A 19,492-nucleotide genomic window follows, 5' to 3' on the forward strand; every position below is an offset into this window, starting at 1 on the left:
AGTCCACAATAGAAGCCTTTTCCTACAATCCCCTCTCCTTTTCCAGGCAATGGTCTATGGCTGTCCACCTTGGCTACAACTAGGCAACAGCATGGAAGGAGCAATTCCTAGCAGAGCTTCTGAGAGACAACTTTTTTTTTTCTAATAAAAGGGAGGTGACTTTCAAGACTCTACTCCCTTCTTTATCTTTGAAATGAAGTGATGGTGGAAGTAGAATAGCCATTTGCCTTTAAACTTCATATCATAGGATATTTTATAAAAGCCTACTATTATGCCAGTGTTAATTGCAGCCCAAAGTATATTAATAAATGAAAAGGTGGGGGCTGGCGCCGTGGCTCACTTGGTTAATCCTCCATCTGCGGCACCGGCATCCCCTATGGGGGCCGATTCTAGTCCCGGCTGTTCCTCTTCCAGTCCATCTCTCTGCTGTGGCCTGGGATAGCAGTGGAGGATGGCCCAAGTGCTTGGGCCCCTGCACCCACATGGGAGACCAGGAGGAAGCACCTGGCTCCTGGCATCGGATCGGTGCAGCTCCGGCCATAGCAGCCATTTAGGGGGTGAACCAACGGAAGGAAGACCTTTTTCTCTGTCTCTCTCACTAACTCTATCTGTCAAATAAATCAATAAATCAATAAATGAAAAGGTGAGTTTTAACTTACCTAATTAGGCATCAATAATCATGAACAAGTTATGGTAATTAAAACAGCATGATGATACTGCAGGGCTAGACCAAGAATAATAATAAAGCAGACATATACAGTCTCACGCATTGCATAATATTTTGGTTAACAATGGACTACATTTGCAATGGTGGTCCTGTAAGATATTTTCTGCTGATTTAGCCCTCTTAGTTTCCTAAAGTATATTCTATGATTTTCCCATGATGACAAGATTGCCTAACAACACAATGACATACAACTGTGTGTAAACTTGATATATGAGTCTAATGGAAGTGGTATTAAAGTAAATGAAGACAAAATTTGCTGTTCAATAAATGATACTGAGAAAACTCCATTTGGGAAAGCATAAAGTTAGAATCCTACCTCACACTTTACAAAAATGTATATTTCAAGGAGATTAAAGACATAAATATGCAGAACAAAACTTAAATATTTAGAATAATAGATTACAGAATAGCTTCATTAGCTTGGTTTGAAGAAGTCCATAAACGACACACTAACCATATTCTGTAAAAAGAAAAAAAAAAAAGAATGACAACTATAAAAAATTAAAATCTGCTGCATAATAAAAGTCAATCCAAGCAGTGAAAAACAAACATCAACTAGAAGCTACTTATTAATTTAAAACCAAACAAATAATCCATATCTGGATTTATAAAGTATAAAAATCCATATCTGGATATATAAAGAACTTCCTCATAGAAGAAAGAAAAACAAAAAATTTGGCTAAGAATGTAAATCAGTGCTTAGCAGAAGAGAAAACCCTAATGGCCAATAAGCATATGAAAAATCATGCAGTCTCATTAGTGGCAGGAAATAAAGATTAGATGCATAATGAGATGTGTGCTCACACTCATCAGGTTTGGCAAAATATGCTCTCATCAGAATAGGTGTGAGAGAAGATGTGGAGTTGGGGAACTCTGAAATATTAGTTGTGGGAGTGGAAATTGCTGCAGTCTTCTAAATGGATATTGTCAAATGGCTCCCAACTTGAAGATGTTCAGAATCTAGAACACAGGTGCACATCTCTGAGAAATGTACCATATGCCCATGGACACGCATCCTGCAATCTTCTCTGCACAGTGTTAAAAAATATCAAATAATCAGAAAGAAACATAAAGATTCATGCAGGAGGCACTGATTACTTATCTGATGTACATATAGGAGCTTACCAATAGCAGTAAAAATGAACATTCTAGATCTATAATGCAGCAGCATACATATACTCCAAAGGCATTAAGGGAATAAAAATCAAATTCTGAATGTGTTATGTAATATTTGGTAAATTAAAAATAAAAATAAAATAATGCTATGGATTGCATGTCAAAATACAAGACTATTAATGGGAAAGCTATAAAAACTTCAAGGTTGTGGTTAATTCTGGGGTAGGAGGGAAAGGAAGATACAGGGACACTTCAAATATATCTGCAATAATTTCTTTCTTGGAACAAACTTGTCTCAAAGTAATATGCAAAAATGCCAACATGCATTAAATCTAAGGTTAGATATATCTGGGTATCTATTACTTTTAGTTATGCTTGGAATGTAATTATTTTGTGTGTTCAAAATATAATCAAGTATGAACATTTTGTTTAATGTATGAACTGAAAGGAGCATGGAGTTGCCACAACTGGCTTATTGATGTGCATTTTTCCATCTGTCCTCATAATTCAATTTTTACTTAACAGAATTTTTAATATTTTAAAACAAAACTAGAACCCATACAGAAATGGTTAATCCATACATTCACTTTCAGAAGTTGAAAAGATCTGAAAAAGGAAGTTCCAACTTCTAGCCAAGAGTTTTAAGGAGCAGTCTTTTAATATCCTAGCCTCATTCTGGCAAGTGTCCCAAGGGAGGGAGGCCACTAGCCTGAAAGGAAGAACAGGGCCAGGGCAGGGTTGAGGACAGGCCCAGGGATTTGGCTGCTCCTCATCTCCGTGGTCCTGTGGTGTCCATGAGCAGACAAGTGATGATCCCTCATTGCCACTGACTGGGTTTGAAGCTTACATTATTTGGGAGCGAAGGGGAATTTCTCATTTCAAAGATTCCTTAATTCCTGGATATGTATAATGTTCTGTGGTGAAAGAGGCATGCCTGGAATGGAAGGCAAACAATGCAGGAAGTTTGTCCATCCCTTTTATACATACGATGGTTTGTGGTTATGAGAGAACCGATGGTATTCAGGGCGATGACATTCTCATTCATGGCATTCCACTTGGCTCCCGGGGAATATAAACCCGTCGTCTGGGGTGGAAAAGGCTCAAGCTCCCACTGGGAAAACATTAGCAGCAAACAGACATAACAGGGGCATATTTAGGTTTCTAATGTCATCTAGAGACCACAATGAGTCTGCGATAGGAAACAAATTCCTCCTTGGTCTGCTGCTGAGTAGTCACCACAGCATGCTGGGAGGTGACCAGTCCTAACAGAACGCATATCATCTCAGTGGATGCCGCCCTTTCTGTCTCTGTGAGAGTTCAATAAAAACTGTAAGTTTTCCTCATCTGTGAAATGGGAGTAATATTGGGATTTTATTCCTAAAATTGTGAGGATTAAATGATTGTGCAGGAAAAGTGCTTGGCAAAGATGCAGCATGATTATTAAAATGAGTAGACAAGTCCTGATGCAATGGTCCTGGTGTCTGAACCTTACCTCTTATCCTTAAAATCATTGCAGAACTACTGGGCTAATTACACCCAAAAATCTAGAAGTCGAGAGAAAGAAGGAATACTTCATTTCTCCCACAGCTGGGCCTCCAAGTACGTGAGGAAAACAAGAACAGAATAAAGAGAGTAGAGTAGAACTATACCGGCTTCAAGAAATGAAAGCAATAGAATCTATTGCGTGCATCAAATACTAAATAATCCCCGAGAAAATGAAGGTATCCCAGGCCATCCCAAAGGAGTATCATGAAAAACAGTATATCTGAATGGTCTGACACTCCAGCTCTGGAGACAGGAGAATCCGGGCTGCCTGACTGGGCGCTCCAGGCACACCCCTTCACGGCTGTCAGTCCAGGGTTTCCACATCTGTAGCAGTGGGACATCAATTCTGCCTGCCTCCCGGCATGTTGAAGTGTTGAGCGTTCAGCTCTCAGTAGCGCTAACTGGTGTTCATTTTAATATATGCCCAGAAAAGAGCTGCAGGGGACAAGATGGCACCGCAGTCACATTTTTGGCATGTCTTTCAGGCAGCAGATGAAAGGACTATCAGTTCTGAATTCTGGAGCTCAGCTCAGTCAACCCTTCCTCGTGCCCTGGTGTCCTCAGTGATGTGGGAGGCCTCGTGAGGACTTCTCAGCAGGCCAGCCTACGTGCGGTGTGATGACCTGAAAACCCAGCCATCTGCAGGCTCTGTGACGTGGGCATGAGTCACCCGGCTCTCTAAATGTGACAGTCTACAAGGTGAGTGCTACTTGTTTGCATAGACAATGAGGCCTCAGCTATATACGCTCATGTCTCCCTCAAAATTCTTAGTCACATATTAGTCAGACCACCCCCAAGTCAGAGGGGAGAGCCTACCTCCAGATTTTATACGTAACTTAGGGAACTTCCTGAGTAGACACTGGTTGGTCACAGTCCTCCACCTCTGTGGCTGGGGTCAGGTACATGATTAAACAGATGAATGTCTTGGAAACAGTCCCTGCCGCCCTGTGGAGCCCCTTCCTCTGCCAGACACACTGCCAACATCTGAGATTCTCTTGTCCTTCTTCCTGGAAAAACTCAAGTCAGATACTTTTTTTTTTTTTTTACTAGACTTTATTTTTTAGAACAGTTTTAAGTTTTCAGAAAAATTGTTCAAGAAGTACAGTTTCCATATACTCTTCCTCCCAGTTTTCTCTAAGGTGTTGCATTAGTTCTGTGTATTTGCTACAGTGAATTAATCCTGACAAGCTATTATTAGCTGAAGTCTATGGTTTACACTGGGATTTACTCTCTGTGTTGTGCACTTCTGTGGGTCCACCGGTGGGGAGCTGCTCCTACCCTCACCTTACCTATGAAAACATCATGACCACTCCTTTCCAAAAAGCTATGGCCCACCTTGACTGAGACCTGCAAATTGTACATCGTCTGTTAAGTCTTTCCAAACCAATTCCACCCTTGATTCTGCTGCCTCCACACAGGTTCATTCTCCTAGAGTGAGGCTCACTTCACCCACTGCTAGCTCTAGCCATGGCTCCATTCCCGTGAGTCTTTGCTGTGTATACATGTCTATCTTGCTATTGCTCAAGTGTTCTTCATGGTCAGAGACTGGCTGTTCCTCCTTTCTCCCTCTCCTCAGTGTGCAAAATACTGTAAACACAAAAAACCCTCACATAGAAAGCCCATGAAATCATTTGAATTGGCCCTGCTAAGGCAGCCACAGATGTGCTTTAAAATTCAATATATCTGGGGCCGGATTCTGTCCTGGTTGCCCCTCTTCCAGGCCAGCTCTCTGCTATGGCCCAAGTGCTTGGGCCCCTGCACCCACATGGGAGACCAGGAGGAAGCACCTGGCACCTGACTTCAGATCAGCGTAGCTCCAGCCATAGTGGCCATTTCAAAGGTGAACCAACGGAAGGAAGTTGCCTCTCTCTCTCTCTCTCTCTTTCTCTCTCTCATTGTCTATCTGTCAAATAAATAAAAAAAATGCAATAAATCTATATCAGCCTAATTTTTTAAAAAGATGTATTTATTTATTTATTTGAAAGCAGAATTGCAGAGAGAAGGGGAGACAGAAAGAGATCTTCCACCCACTGGTTCACTCCCCAAATGGCCACAACAGCCAGAGCAGGGCCAAGCCAAAGCCAGGAGCTTTCAGATCTCCCACATGGGTGGCAGGGGCCCCATTTGGCCATCCTCTGCTGCTTCCCCAGTTGCATTAGCAGGGAGCCGGGTAGGAAGTGGAATAGCCAGGACTCAAACCTGTGCCTAAATGGGATGCTGGCGCTGCAGGCAGCAGCTTAACCTGCTGTGCCACAGCACTATCCTCTATAGCAGGCTAATTTTTAAGTTGATAATTTTGTATGGTCAGCAAGTGATATTATAAATACCCAATGGCCCTTGGCGAAAAAAGGGTTCCCTACCCTTGAATGCATCATGTAATGTTTAGACATTTCTACCACTGTGGTATCATGTAGAATACTTTTACTGCCTTAAGAAGTCCCATGTGCATCCCTACTCATTCCTTCCTGTCTCCTCATCTGAACACCTACCAGCCACTTATCTTTTTTATTATCTATGTAGTTTTGCCTTTTCCCCGGATGTCATATAGTTGGAATCATACATAATTCAGGCTGTTCAAAATGGCTTTTTTTTTTCACTTAGCAATATGCATTTAAGGTTTGTGCGTGTCTTTTCACAGCTCAATAGCTCATTTCTTTTTATTGTCAAATAACACTCTGTTGTATGGAGGTAGAAAAGCTTAGCTACTCACCTATTGAAGGACATCTTTGTTGCTACAAGTTTTGGGTGATTATGAGTAAAGCTGCTATACATGTTTGCTTTTATGTGAGGATAACTTTTCCAGAGGCATTTATCCCACTATTAGCATCTTCAGATCAATTTTCAGATCTTATGCCCCTATTTGGTTTTTTCTTAGAGTTCACAAAAGGAAATTTTCACTTTAAAGCCTTTCTCGTTTGAAAGATCTACTGGTGAAGTGGGAAGTCTGGCTTTTATGCTCTAGAGGTTGATTAACTTTTCTGAACTTTGGCTTAGTCCACTAAAGGAGTGATAACAGAAAGATGAGGATGATGATATTGTGGTGGTGAAGGAGGTGTTTATGTAATAATAAGTGGCCAATAAATATTCATCTTATTTCCTTGTACTCTTTACTTCCTCCCCCACATCCCTCCCATCATCTTTTTCTGCTGATTAAGTCAGAAAAGTATATTTCTGGATTATTTTATGCTTGAATTTTCACACATCTTAATTCAGTATGTGAGGATTTTCAATATCGCCCTGATATCTATTCTTGATTAATCACACATTATATACTCTGAATAGATGCTGACATTTCTGTTTGGTCTCTGCACTTATGATGAAAGAGAAGCTGTGTTAATTCCAAGGTCAGTCCTTGGTGGCTGGGAGTAACATCATTTTCCTTTGGGTTGTGGTAAGGACATCGGATTGACCAGTGAGAGAAAAGGAGGAAGGATCAGATCACCCATAAGAGGAGACCACGAAAGACAGGCTACAATGCCTACTCATAAAAGGCATACTCATATTAGCACATCATGGATAGTAGAGCAGGTACCAAGTTAGAAGATTATTAAGGATTCCCTGTATTCCATGTGCATAGTTTACGCCAAGTCATGATGAGGTGTCTCAGTGACTGATGGCTTCAGATATCACAGGTCAGTGAGGATGCTAGCAATCTGTTCTTGTCTCTAACAAATTTTGGGAGCTCTATCTTCACAGTACTGCTATAAAAGACTAAAAATAAAATCATGTGTTTCCTACCCAATTATTTTACAAAATAAGAGCAAACCCATTTATAATGAAATTGTCTCAATGGATTGGCCAACAGTTGTGAAAGTAGTCTTTTTGAATCAGGATTACAACATTTGTGTCCATCTGTGACTTCTGCTTCAAGTCCTTCATTGACTCCCTGTGCTGTTTGGCAAGGGCAAGAATCATCTGATCCTTGCCTACCTCCTGATTGCTTTTCCTTGTTTCGCAGACCATGTTGCAGATACTCTGAACATTACAATTTTCCAGAAGCTACTGTGCTCCCCGAAAATGATCTGGTTCATGCTGGCCAAACCTTCTAAATTAGGCCACCCTTTGTCTCCATGGCTACTACTTTCCTTACTGCTCCCTGAGAAGTTTCCCTAAGTCCCGCTGGGTCAGCTGCCTGACATATTGTGTACCCTGTTACATCTCTTTCTTCTTTTATCAGGGCATTCATTTCTCTGCCTTGTATTTAACTGGTCATGCATCTTCCTCCCTCTGCTGGAATGCCAGCTCCATGTGAGCAGGAGCCACCTCCCTCCATCGTGCCCAAAGGAAGGGTCCTCTTCTCTGAGACCTAGTATGGTCTCAACAAATGACTGCAGAATTAACTGACAAGCAAATACACACAACAAAAAGAAAGCATCTACCCTAGATAAGCCAAGGATGCATCTCCAGTTCTGGAGTACACACTACAGATTACCTACTCAGTCTTCATTTTTGTCTTCTTCCTTCTATCTCAATTTTGTTCAAGGGAACAATGTTCTGAATTTTATTAAAACAAAATAAGCTACATATCCTATTCTCTCTTGTCACTATCTTAGATGTTTTGTTAACTTGAAAGAAGTGGAAGATTGCTGGGGATTCAGGGAAAGTCTGATTTTCCTGGTACAATTAGTACCTTCCCTCCTCATTGCTCCTTTCCCCCTTTTTTGCCTGAAATGCAGAGGGAAGGTGAGGGCACAGCCACCACCATAAGGATGAGATGACATGCTATGAAAGGCAGATCAGAAAGATAACAGGAAGCTAGAACTTTAAAAAGATGGTAGGGCCCACCTTCCGGTATATCATTGTAGGGAGGAAACCAATTCTGTACACTGGTAGATCTGTGTGCCATGCAAAAGGCAATTTCTGAATGGAATGGAGCTTCATTGCAAAGCTCCTAAAATGAATGAATTTATGTGATAAAAACTAAACATCCTGATTCGAGCTGCTGAATACAGGACAAAGAAAACTAGCAGAGCCATAACATTTGGTCATTCAATATTCAACTGGTAGGTGGCTCAGGGATCTTTTGGTTTATGACAATGAGAACAGCTCATGTTCAAAAATTGAAGAAAATCAGATCAATAAGCACAAGCTTTGCTTTTCTCATCCCTTTTTTCTTGACTTCCCTTCCTGTCTTCATTCCACTACCTACTCTTTTACTGCATTTGCATGGTGAGGTTGGGCCATTTAGACTTCTCCACTTAGTTGTTGGCCTTTGTGGGGAGGAAGGTAGTTACCAACAACTGGATCTGAGAAACTTGCATACAGCAAAACCCCTGGTCTCTAAATATGCTTATGCATCCCTCAGCAGAGACCAACTCTGAGGGGTGTTGTCCTGGAATCGCCAAGTCTTTATGGTTTACAGATTTCTCTCTATGGCCCTGGATGACCAAAGACCTTATTTTTATTTCACATTCCTAGAAATTTTCATTCAGTTGGTGGAGCCCAGGAACATGAGTTGTTAATAGGCTCCCCAGTGTTCTTGGAGCAGACTTAAGGAGACACAGCCCTATGATGAGCCTTAGGTGGCTCAGCGTGAGTGAGTTGGTTCCCATCTAAGAGCAAGGTCTTTAGGAAAAGGAAAATGAAATATGGTTTGGGGAGTCAAGTGGGTGAGGGATGTGGGGACAGCGTATTGATACAAGAGAAGAAAAATGAAATAAAATAGAAGAAAGAAATTATCTGGAGTTGGCATTATGGTACAATGGATTAGACTGCTGCTTGCAGTCCTATATTGTCAGTTCAGGTCCTGGCTGATCTACTTCCAATCCAGCTTCCTACTAATGTATCTTTGGGGCATCAGATGATGGTCCAATTAGTTAAGCCTCTGCCACCCATGTGAGAGATCCAGATGGAATTCCTGGCTTCTGATTTTGGCCTGGTTCAGCCCTGGGTATTGAGGCCATCTGGGGAATGTACTAGAAGATCTCTCTCTCTCTCCTAACCCTCCCTCCATTGCTCTGCAGAGTTACAGAGAGGCAGAGTTACAGAGAGGCAGAGGCAGAAAGAGAGAGAGAGAGAGAGAGAGAGAGAGAGAGAGAGAGAGATTGGTCTTCCATCCACTGGTTCACTCCCCAGATGGCCGCAATGTCCAGAGTGGGGCCGATTTGAAGCCAGGAGCCAGGAGCTTCTTCCGGGTCTCCTATGTGGGTGCAGGGACCCAAGGACTTGGGCCATCTTCTACTGCTTTCCCAGGCCATAGCAGAGAGCTGGATCTGAAGTAGAGTAGCCGGGACTCGAACGGACTCCCATATGGGATGCCAGCACTGCAGGCAGTGGCTTTACCCACTATGCCATAGAGCCGGCACCAAATAAATATATCTTTATCAAAGCCAACTTCCTTTGTCCATAGAGATTTGAACCTGCCAATGCTGTTCTCGCACCTTATAGTGACAATGTGTATCAAATTATCTTCTTAGTTTATCATTTGTATAATGATTATAATAGGTCCTTCCACCAATACAACACAGTAGACATAAGCAATTTCATTATAAGGTAGCCTTGTGTTTAAAGGATTTAGATTAGGATAGGTTGGCATGGTTGAACTTCGTGCTCACAATCAGATCATTAGAATTTAGAAGAATATGTCAGTGGGGTGAGATACTCTGATTCCTGTCATATCTACTTGGTCAGTAGAATTCTTATTTTAGAGAATACAAGATTTAAGAGCAGTTCATTACCGCTGGGCCACAGTCTTTTTTCCCCTGGGGTCTAACCAGTAAGTGTTTAGAGCTGAGCCTGAGCCTTGAGAAAACAAGGTTGACAAAGGAGCGCTTGGACCCAGGAACACAATCTTTACTGGAGCTGGAGGGCCAGAGCTCTCTAATCCAGCTAATGAGGCCTGATTGGCCTCCTGTGCACCAGGCTGAAGAACGTTGGGTTCCTGAATATGCTGACCTTTTCATATACTCACGATTCAACAGGAGCTCTTGGCCACTATGTTTGGCACTTAAACAGTGGGACATTTAAGGCAATAGCCACATCTGTGTGTCCTTCCTTTGTTTTCGCCCTCTTCCCTCCCGTTCTTCCTTCCTTCCTTCCCTCCCTCCCTCCCTCCTTGCCTTCCCTCCTTGCCTTCCTCCCTCCTTCCTTCCTCCCTCCCTCCCCCCCTCTTTCTTCCTTCCTTCTTCTTCTATTTGCCCTTCCTTCTGGTCTTCTCAGGAAAGTGGAGCAGAGTGGCCTCTGAGGCAGTTGCTCTGCCAACAGAAGGTAAACATTGCTTGTTGGCTAGCTCTCTTTCTAGGGGTGCTGAGGGGCATCAGTTAAGTAGCCCCCAGCTTCAGAAATGGCATTCAGAATTTGCTGCGGTGGCTCTGGCTGCCCACTCCGAACACTCTCAGCCTAAGCTGGCTGTCGGCTGTGCAGTGGGCACTGGTGCATTAGGACCAGTGACCCAGCCTCTGCCTGTCAGTGCTTTCTCTTTTGCTACCAGCTGCCTCCTGAGCTAAGTCAATCTATTCCGTCAGCCAGTAGAGGGCTGAAGAGCCCAAAGCACACAGGCCAGGGCCAATTTGCATCACCTGGACTTCTCAGAGCTGCAGTCTTCCTATTCTAGGAAGAAAAGGATCCTGAAATTATATCTCCGGCTATTTAGTGCAACCAGATGGCCTTCAGGAATCTGAATAAGAGGAATACAAAGTGGGTGAAATTTGCTCTTTGGTGCTTTCATACGATCACTCACAATACAACCCACCTTCTCCCCAAGCAGAGTGACTTGACCTTTGATTCAGAAACCCTTAGGCCCTTCCATCCTGAAATAACATCCAAAACACTATGTGTGTACATGTGTGTTTACATGTACATGGTACAAGGAGAGCCCCCCTTAGTGTATCTGAGCACCCCAAGTTTAAGACTCACTATTCTTCACTCTCACCTCTTGTGCATGAAAAATTTTACCAGAAGATAAGGTGCATTTACCACAGCTTTTGGCAGTACCTTCATGTACAACAGATGATTTATGGAAGAATTTCTAAAATGTTAATGTCTTAGAAATATAACTACTCAGCAATACAGCAATTTTTTTAATTTAAAAGGTTATTTTTAAAGTATTTATGTGAAAGGCAGAGTGATATAGGTGTAGGGAAGCAGAGAGAGAGAGAGAGAGAGAGAGATCTTTCATCTGCTGGTTTACTCCCCAAATGGCTAGTAAAGACAGGACTTGGCCAGGCCAAAGCCAGGGGTCTGGAACTTCATGAGTCTCCCATGCGCTGGCAGGGAGGCGAGTACCTGGGCCATCTGCTGCTGCTTTCCCATTTGCATTAACAGGAAACTAGATCAGAAGTGGAGCAGCTGGGACTTGAACCAGCACTCTGATATGGAATCTGGCATCGCAAGCAGCAGCTTAAGCTTCTGCACCACAACATTAGCCCTTAAAGCTAGAATAAAGTATCAATCAAATCATTATGCAGGTGGTCTGTTGATACAGGAAAAAAAAATGGGAGGAAGATGACTTCTCTAAAAGTTCTAGAATTCACTCCAGCTCCTTGAGCTTCCTTGTGGTTCCATGCAATACACATTGTCCACGCCACACCTCTCAGGATTGCCCCTACTTGGCAAAGGACTTGTCTCAGAACTCAGACCTATCTGCTTCATCTTTGAATTTTTTCTGACCCTCAGGTGGAACAGCCTCTTGCCCATGGTGTCTCCCAATGCAGGCATATAATCTTCCTTCAAACCTTTTTCAACAGGTACAGGCATTTTTGTTCATGGCCCTGTTTGCCTGAAGGCTACAAGATCCTTCAGGGAGAGAAATTGGGTCTTCCTCATTTGCAGATCCTTGTTTATCTGTCTGTATCTGATTGATGATATGAGTAGATGTTCAAAATAAAAATGTTTGTGGAATGAATTGGGTAAATAAATGAATGAGCAAGTGCATGCATGAATAGCTACTATGTCTGTGTTATCAGGACAGTAATCAAATTAGTAGACCGTTCTTGAAAATTCTTTTATCTAACAATTTTTTTTAAAAAGATTTATTTATTTATTTGAAAGGCAGAATTATAGAGAGAGAAAGAGACAGAAAGATCATTCATCTACTGGTTCACTCCTCAGATGGCTGCAATGTTTGGGTCTGGGCCAGGCTCAAACCAGGAGCCAGGAGCTTCATCCAGGTCTCCCACATGGGTGCAGGGTCCCAAGTACTTGGTCCATCTTCCATTGCTTTTCCCAGGCTATAATAGGGAGTTGGATTAGAAGTAGAGCAGCTGAGACACAAATTGGTGCCCATATGGGATACTGGTATTGTAGGTGGAGGCTTTACCCACTATGCCACAATGCTGGCCCCACTAACAAACTTTTGCAATTATTTCTGTTAGAAATTTTTGTACATCAAGAAAACATTTTATTTAAAAGCATGATATAAGAGGCTGGTGCTGTGGCACAGCGGGTTGAAGCCCCAGCCTTCAGTGCTGGCATCCCATACGGGTGCCAGTTCGAGTCCCAGCTGCTTCACTCCCGATCCAGCTCTCTGCTATGGCCTGGGAAAGCAGTAGAAGATGGCCCAAGTCCTTGGGCCCCTGCACCCACGTGGGAGACCTGGAGGAAGCTTCTGGCTCCTGGCTTTGGATCAGCTTGGCTCTTGTCATTGCAGTCATTTGGGGAGTGAACCAGCGGATGGAAGACCTCTCTGGCTCTACCTCTCTCTGTAACTCTTTCTTTCAAATAAATAAAATAAATCTTTAAAAAAAGAACATGATATAAGACAAACAGATCTGGTTCTAAATCTGGTTCTGACACTAGCTAGCTTGGTGACATTAAGCAAATTGCATAAGTAACCCTCAGTTTCCTTATCTGTAAACTGGAGGTGACAATAACAACAGCAGCAATGACTCATACATTCCTGGGGGAAAATGACCACTTATTTACAAAACTAATAGCCTACTGCATGGCATATAGAAATCACTTGAAAAAAGTATCCACCTATTTTATTATTAGTGGTAGTAGTAGCACATACATTCCTGTCTTCATCTATGGAAGATACTGGATATGACGTAATGTGTGCTTGATTACATTCAGTGTTTTCAGTGGGGATATGAGTTACTCACCAGCACAGTAACCCATTTATCTAAACTCTGGCATTTTGCTATCCTTCCCACTGATATCAGGCCGCCAGGTATTATTTTCCCCACTATCATACCTGTCTCTGGCAGCTTTCCACCACTTTGCTTCATTCCTGCACATATCATCCTGATGCTTTCTGCAGTAGCTCCTGTGAGCCCTGGTCTACCTGTAGGTGTGTGAATGAAGTCAGATGATGTGAGTGCACATCTCACTCACCCTATAACACTCTTCACTCTTCACATAGACTCCTGATACCAGTTTCACAGGGAAAAGACAGTGGACAGGAGCTGGCACGATGGTGCAGTGGGTTAATGTCCTGGCCTGAAGCGCTGGCATCCCATATGTGTGCTGGTTCTTGTCCCTGCTGCTCCTTTTCCGATCCAGCTCTCTGCTGTGGCCTGGGAAAGCAGTAGAAGATGGCCCAAGTCCTTGGGTCCCTGCACCCATGTGGGAGACCCAGAGGAAGCTCCTGGCTCCTGGCTTCAGATCGGTACAGCTCTGGCCATTGCGGCCAATTGGGGAGTGAACCAGTGGATAGAAGACCTCTCTCTGGCTCTACCTCTCTCTGTAACTCTTTCTTTCAAATAAATAAAATAAATCTTAAAAAAAAAAGACAGTGGATATTGTTGCCTCTGGTCTCCCTGCCTTTCATATTTATCTCTGTCATCAATCCTTTCTCCAGGACTGTCTTCTGTGCCATCCCCTGTGGAGTTTTGTTCCTTCTAAGACCCTTTGCATCTAGTTTTATCCCAGAACCTCTTTTTCACTGACATCCTGCCTTTTGCATGCAAACTTTCCGTAAACCCTCCATCCTAAAACAGACCAGCAAGCAAAGCTAAAATAATCTCACTTTGATCCTCAGACTCCTGTGGCTTAGCTCTTTTTTGCCTTCTCCCCTCTGGCTGCTTCCTCCCCAAGCTCTCATCTGTCTTCTTACCTCACATTCTAGTAAATGTACTTTCTCAGAGGTCTCCAACAGCCTTCTAATTGCCAAATCCAAAGACTGCTCTCATCTCGTGTAGTCACTTTGCAGTACTTGTGGCATTTACTGATCTCTTTATTCCCTCAAAGTCTTCTCTATCTTGATTTCCCTGGTCCTGTGTTCTTTACAGTTTCAGCCACTCTATTTATCCTGGATATCTACTGATGCTTGCCATCACCCCCAGGATTTTATCTAGAGAGTCTCTCTTTGTCACCATGCACCTGCCCAGGACAACTTTACTCATTCTCACCTGCATCTTACCTGCTACCAGTTTCTCTCCTAATACTCTTTGAAGCCAAGGTCTTTGTTTTTAGCTAGTCCACTCCCATATGTACCTCAATCTTGGTGTATTAAGAATAGCACCTTCCCTCCTAACTAATGTTTTTACTGATCATATACCTTGAACCTAAATCACAAAATATAACTCACAGACTGTGACTTAAATGCCGGAGTCCAAGCTACAGGTCACTGTTTTGTAATCTTGGACAAGTAACTCTGATTCTCATTGTCTGCTTCCTCTCACGCAAAATGGAAAGACTACTCCTGTGAGCCCTGGTGTCTACCTGTAGGTGTATGGATGAAGTCAGATGACGTGTGCTTCAAAGAAAGCCTCAGTCCTCTGAATTGCCTTTTGCCTGCCAACCAATGGCATTGTCTCCCTCAATCTTTAGATTTCCATGCCTCTCTCAAACAGAATCATTTTTTCCCACTTAGACACCCTCTCACTTGAAACCTGGATTAAATATAAAGGGACATCAAAAAGAAAATGGAATGTGGCAGATGCCCTAAACAGCACTCTGGCCTCAGAATCAGCCTTTAAGGCATTCAGATCTGGCTAAAAAGCCCATGAGAGTTCTCAGGCATGGAAAGCCAAGACATTGTGGAAAAAAAAAATGACCTAAATGAAAATCTCTGAGTGAGATCCCAGCAGAAAGAACGGGCCATCAAAGAAGGAGGTACCTTTCTCTGAAGGGAGGAGAGAACTTCTACTTTGACTATGGCCTTGTCTAAATAAGATCAGAGTTTGTGAACTCAAGAGGCTTCCATAGCCTTGGCAGCTCATGACAAGAGCCTCGGGTGGTTACTGACATCATAATTAAGAGTGTCAACTGTTAAATCAACAACGGGAGTGTCTGTGCACTTACTCCCCATGTAGGATTTCTGTCCTTAATGTGTTGTACTATGTGAATTAACGGTGAAACTACTACTCAGACAGTGCTCTATACTTCGTGTGTCTGTGTGGTGCAGTCTGTTGAAATCTTTACTTAGGATATACTAAGTTGATCTTCTGTATATAAAGATAATTGAAAATGAATCTTGATGGCCGGCGCCGTGGCTTAACAGGCTAATCCTCTGCCTTGCGGCGCCGGCACACCGGGTTCTAGTCCTGGTTGGGATGCCAGATTCTATCCCGGTTGCTCCTCTTCCAGTCCAGCTCTCTGCTGTGGCCCGGGAGTGCAGTGCAGGATGGCCCAAGTCCTTGGGCCCTGCACCTGCATGGGAGACCAGGAGAAGCACCTGGCTCCTGCCTTCGGATCAGCGTGATGCACCAGCCGCAGCAGCCATTGGAGGGTGAACCAATGGCAAAAGGAAGACCTTTCTCTCTGTCTCTCTCTCTCTCACTATCCACTCTGCCTGTCAAAAAAAAAAAAAAAAAAAGAAAAAAGAAAATGAATCTTGATGAAGAATAGGATGAGAGAGGGAGTGGGAAATGGAATGGGAGGGAGGTTATGGGGGGGGGGGAGCTACTATAATCCGAAAGTTGTACTTTTATTAAATAAAAGCTGAAAGAAAAAAAAAAGTTTACTTTGGTGCAAAAACAATTTGAAATCCACACATATGAAGAGCCTTCCAAGAGTGCATGGAAAATGTATATTATGCAAAAACTAAGCATGGATTTCAAATTTTTGCACCAAAGTAAATTTATCTTTTAATTCCATTTTCTTTATTTTTAAAAAATTTACCATCTTGACTGTTTCAAAAGATTAATTTATTTAATTTGTAAAGCAGATTACAGATACAAAGAGAGAGGGAGAGATCTTTCTTCTGCTGGTTCACCCCCAAATGGCCACAACAGCTGGAGCTGCCAGACTGAAGCCAGAAGCTCGGAGTTTCCTCTGGGTCTACCACATGGGTACGAGGACCCAAAAACTTGAGCCATCTTCCATTGCTTTCATAGGGGCATTAGCAGAGAGCTGGATTGGAAGTGGAGCAGCTGGGACTTGAACTGGCACCTGTATGGAATGGCAGCATTGCAAGCAGAGGCTTAACCTGATACGCCACAGTGCTGACTCCTTAATTCTATTTTCTATGAGGTTTCCAGAAGTATTATTGTATATCTGTGTTTCTCTGCATGCTTGCCTTGCCTTGCAGATTACAAACTTTTGAGTTCTTGAACTTATATTTTCATACCAGGTATTTAACACATGTCTGGTGAATTATGTTAAATTCAATGATTTTTTTAAAAATGATATATTGCATAATTGTCAAGATTCTAGAAAGGAGACAGTAAAGTCCATGTGCATATAGGCCTTTTGGGTGTGTGTGGGGAGACTTCAAAGCATTGTGTTCCAAATAATTGAGTTTACTGATAGGACAGACCAAGTTTCTTAACTAACCTGGAAAAGCTCACTAATTGAAAGAGGTATTTCAATTGCACTCCCAGAAAGCCTTCTGGAGTCAGCTTGCATGCTCTTGCCAAATCTCTAGGAGGCTCTCTCATCCAACACGTAAACTGTGGAAATGCCTTAGTTATCAGTTCACTGCCGTGTGCGTTTTTTTTTTTTTTTTTTTTTTTTTTGGAAAGACAGGTTTGAGTCTCCCTCCAGCTTTTCTTAAGGAAAGCTGAAAAAATGGAAACTTCTTAAGTAATTGATTTAGCTTCCCTGAAGCTCCCAGTTCTTGGCAGGCCTGATGTTGGAAACTGCAATAAGATTCCTTCTTCTGTTGTGTTTTCAACATTTGGTTCTTAATCCATATAAAGTGCAGTTGCTATGTTGTCGGGTCACTCAGAACACAGGAAAGGAAAAGAATTACCTTCTAACACATATCCACCCTGCAAGGGGATGGATGGTCCTTACCCTTCCTATATATATATTTCCTGTGAAAGCCTTAACATGGAGGGGGACAGAGAAAGCACTGTTGGAAGACCTTGAAAGGCAGGCAGCCAGGCTACTAGGTTGCCTCCCTGGGACGGGCATAGGCACAGAAGGTGAGGGGCTCCATTGCCCTCCTGTTCTGTTGGCCCTGGCTGTAAGCAGCAGGTTGTCAAAGCCTGGGTGGGGGATGTGCTGACATCTTCTAACCCAGACGCTTCCTACCGGTGCCTACTGTGTGTTGACTTTTCTCTTGTTCTTCTATCACCTTCTCCATTCCTCAGGCCAAAAATCGAGGCCCCAAGGATGTATGCCTTCCAAGTGACACCTTGGTTGAAAGCTCAAGTGGGACTTCCCCTTTCTGTCCATTCAAAGTGCATTCCACCGATTCATTCCTGTGTGAGGTGTGGATGCTGCCGTGGGTGGAACAAGCAATCATAATTCACTCACTGGCTATGTTCTCAGTGCCCCCTGACCCTGCTGTGGCCAATTCAGGCATCAGAAAGGGGAGGGAGGTGAGCCTGCTCTCCCAATAGCAGAAGAACTCAGCACTGCATGATGGCTTGGTACACACGGTTTGAACTCTTGCAAGCAGACTCTACTCACAGAAGGAGAAGACATTAATTAAATGAGGCCAAATCTCTGTCTCCCAGACCCTACCTCATAGTTTCCATAAAAGGAAACGTATTGGACTTCGTCTCTCTTTGCTTCAGTTTCATGGCAGGTAGTAGTATCTATCTCACAGCAGGGTTATCAGAAGGAACTGAAATGGTGCATACAACACATGTAGAGCCCAGTAGACTAAAAATTCTCCATAAATCACTCTGTTTGTGTTACTATATATGTTTCACTACTTGATTTGTTTAACAAGATTTTATTTATATTTTTGAGAGGTACAGTGACAGGTAGAGAGAGAAAGAGACAGAGAAAGATCTTCCATCCACTGGTTCACTCCCCATATGGCCACAGCATTGGAGCTGGGCAGATCTGAAGGAGGAGCTAGGAATTTCTTCTGGGCCTCCCATGCAGGTGCAGGGGCCCAAGCACTTGGGCAACTTTCCCAGGCCACAACCAAAGAGCTGGATTGGAGGAGGAGCAGCTGAGACATGAACCAGTGCTCATATGGTTCATGGGGCTCATATGGGGTGCCAACGCTTCAGGCAGAGGCTTAGTCTATTATGCCACACACTGGCCCCTAATTGTTTGATTTTAATTTACTTCTATCATTCTGCTAACCTCTCTGTTGGCAAATCTTTCTCCACCAGAGACCCTATTCTAATTCAAAGTTCCCTGAAACTCTCTCTGTTCTAGTAATTTGAGGGACCTGCAGCCATCTCTGTAAGAAGTATTTGCCAGTGAAAGCTGGTCTATCAGAGTTCCCTGTGTGAGGAACCCCTGGCCCTGGGGAACCAACTCTTTCTGAGAGCAAGATCAAGGTTGGAAAAGGAGAATGCCCTGTGGAATATGTCTGCATGTGCCTATGTCCGTGTCTGTGTGAGCATGTGTGTCTAGGGTGTGTTTGGGTTTGAGGTGGTAGGAGGCAGGGGCTTGGATGGGGAGGATTAGTTTAGAACCCTAGGATTTATTTGAGTCAGAAACAACAGTGGTGATGACCAGGTAATTCTGGAGCAAGAGAATGCTTCAGGAAGTGGGAAGAGCAGTGGAGTAGAGGGGAAAAGAAATCCTGTCCCTGCTCCCTACTGTTGCCCCAAGGCCACCTTAGGAAGCCTGCTAAGCCTCTGGGGCCCTGAGAAAATCTCTGCACTCACTGTGGCATCACCTGGGTTTCTTTTATTCCCTTCACTCGTCTTCTCGTCTTCTTGTCTTTTTGCTCTTGTTTCCTTGACTTTGCTACTTCACTAGTCTCCAGGCTCCCATAGACCTCTCACCACTCTCTTCCAATGTGCTAACAATATTGTCTCTTTTCATATTTCTTGTTGATTGTCTGTCTTTGCAAGAGAGGAAAAAATG

General features: G+C 43.2%; 1 long non-coding RNA gene across 1 annotated transcript in view; it reads left to right on the top strand.

Moving 5' to 3' along the window:
• LOC133749905 (uncharacterized) overlaps positions 1-19,492 on the top strand; it is a 65,928-nt gene that overhangs the window by 20,784 nt on the left and 25,652 nt on the right. Inside the window, exon 2 of the long non-coding RNA XR_009864630.1 lies at positions 3,874-4,087. This is a non-coding gene — a long non-coding RNA (uncharacterized LOC133749905). The remainder of the gene's footprint in view (positions 1-3,873; positions 4,088-19,492) is intronic.

Source organism: Lepus europaeus, chromosome 20 (genome assembly GCF_033115175.1).
Source record: "Lepus europaeus isolate LE1 chromosome 20, mLepTim1.pri, whole genome shotgun sequence".
Classification (NCBI taxonomy): domain Eukaryota; kingdom Metazoa; phylum Chordata; class Mammalia; order Lagomorpha; family Leporidae; genus Lepus; species Lepus europaeus.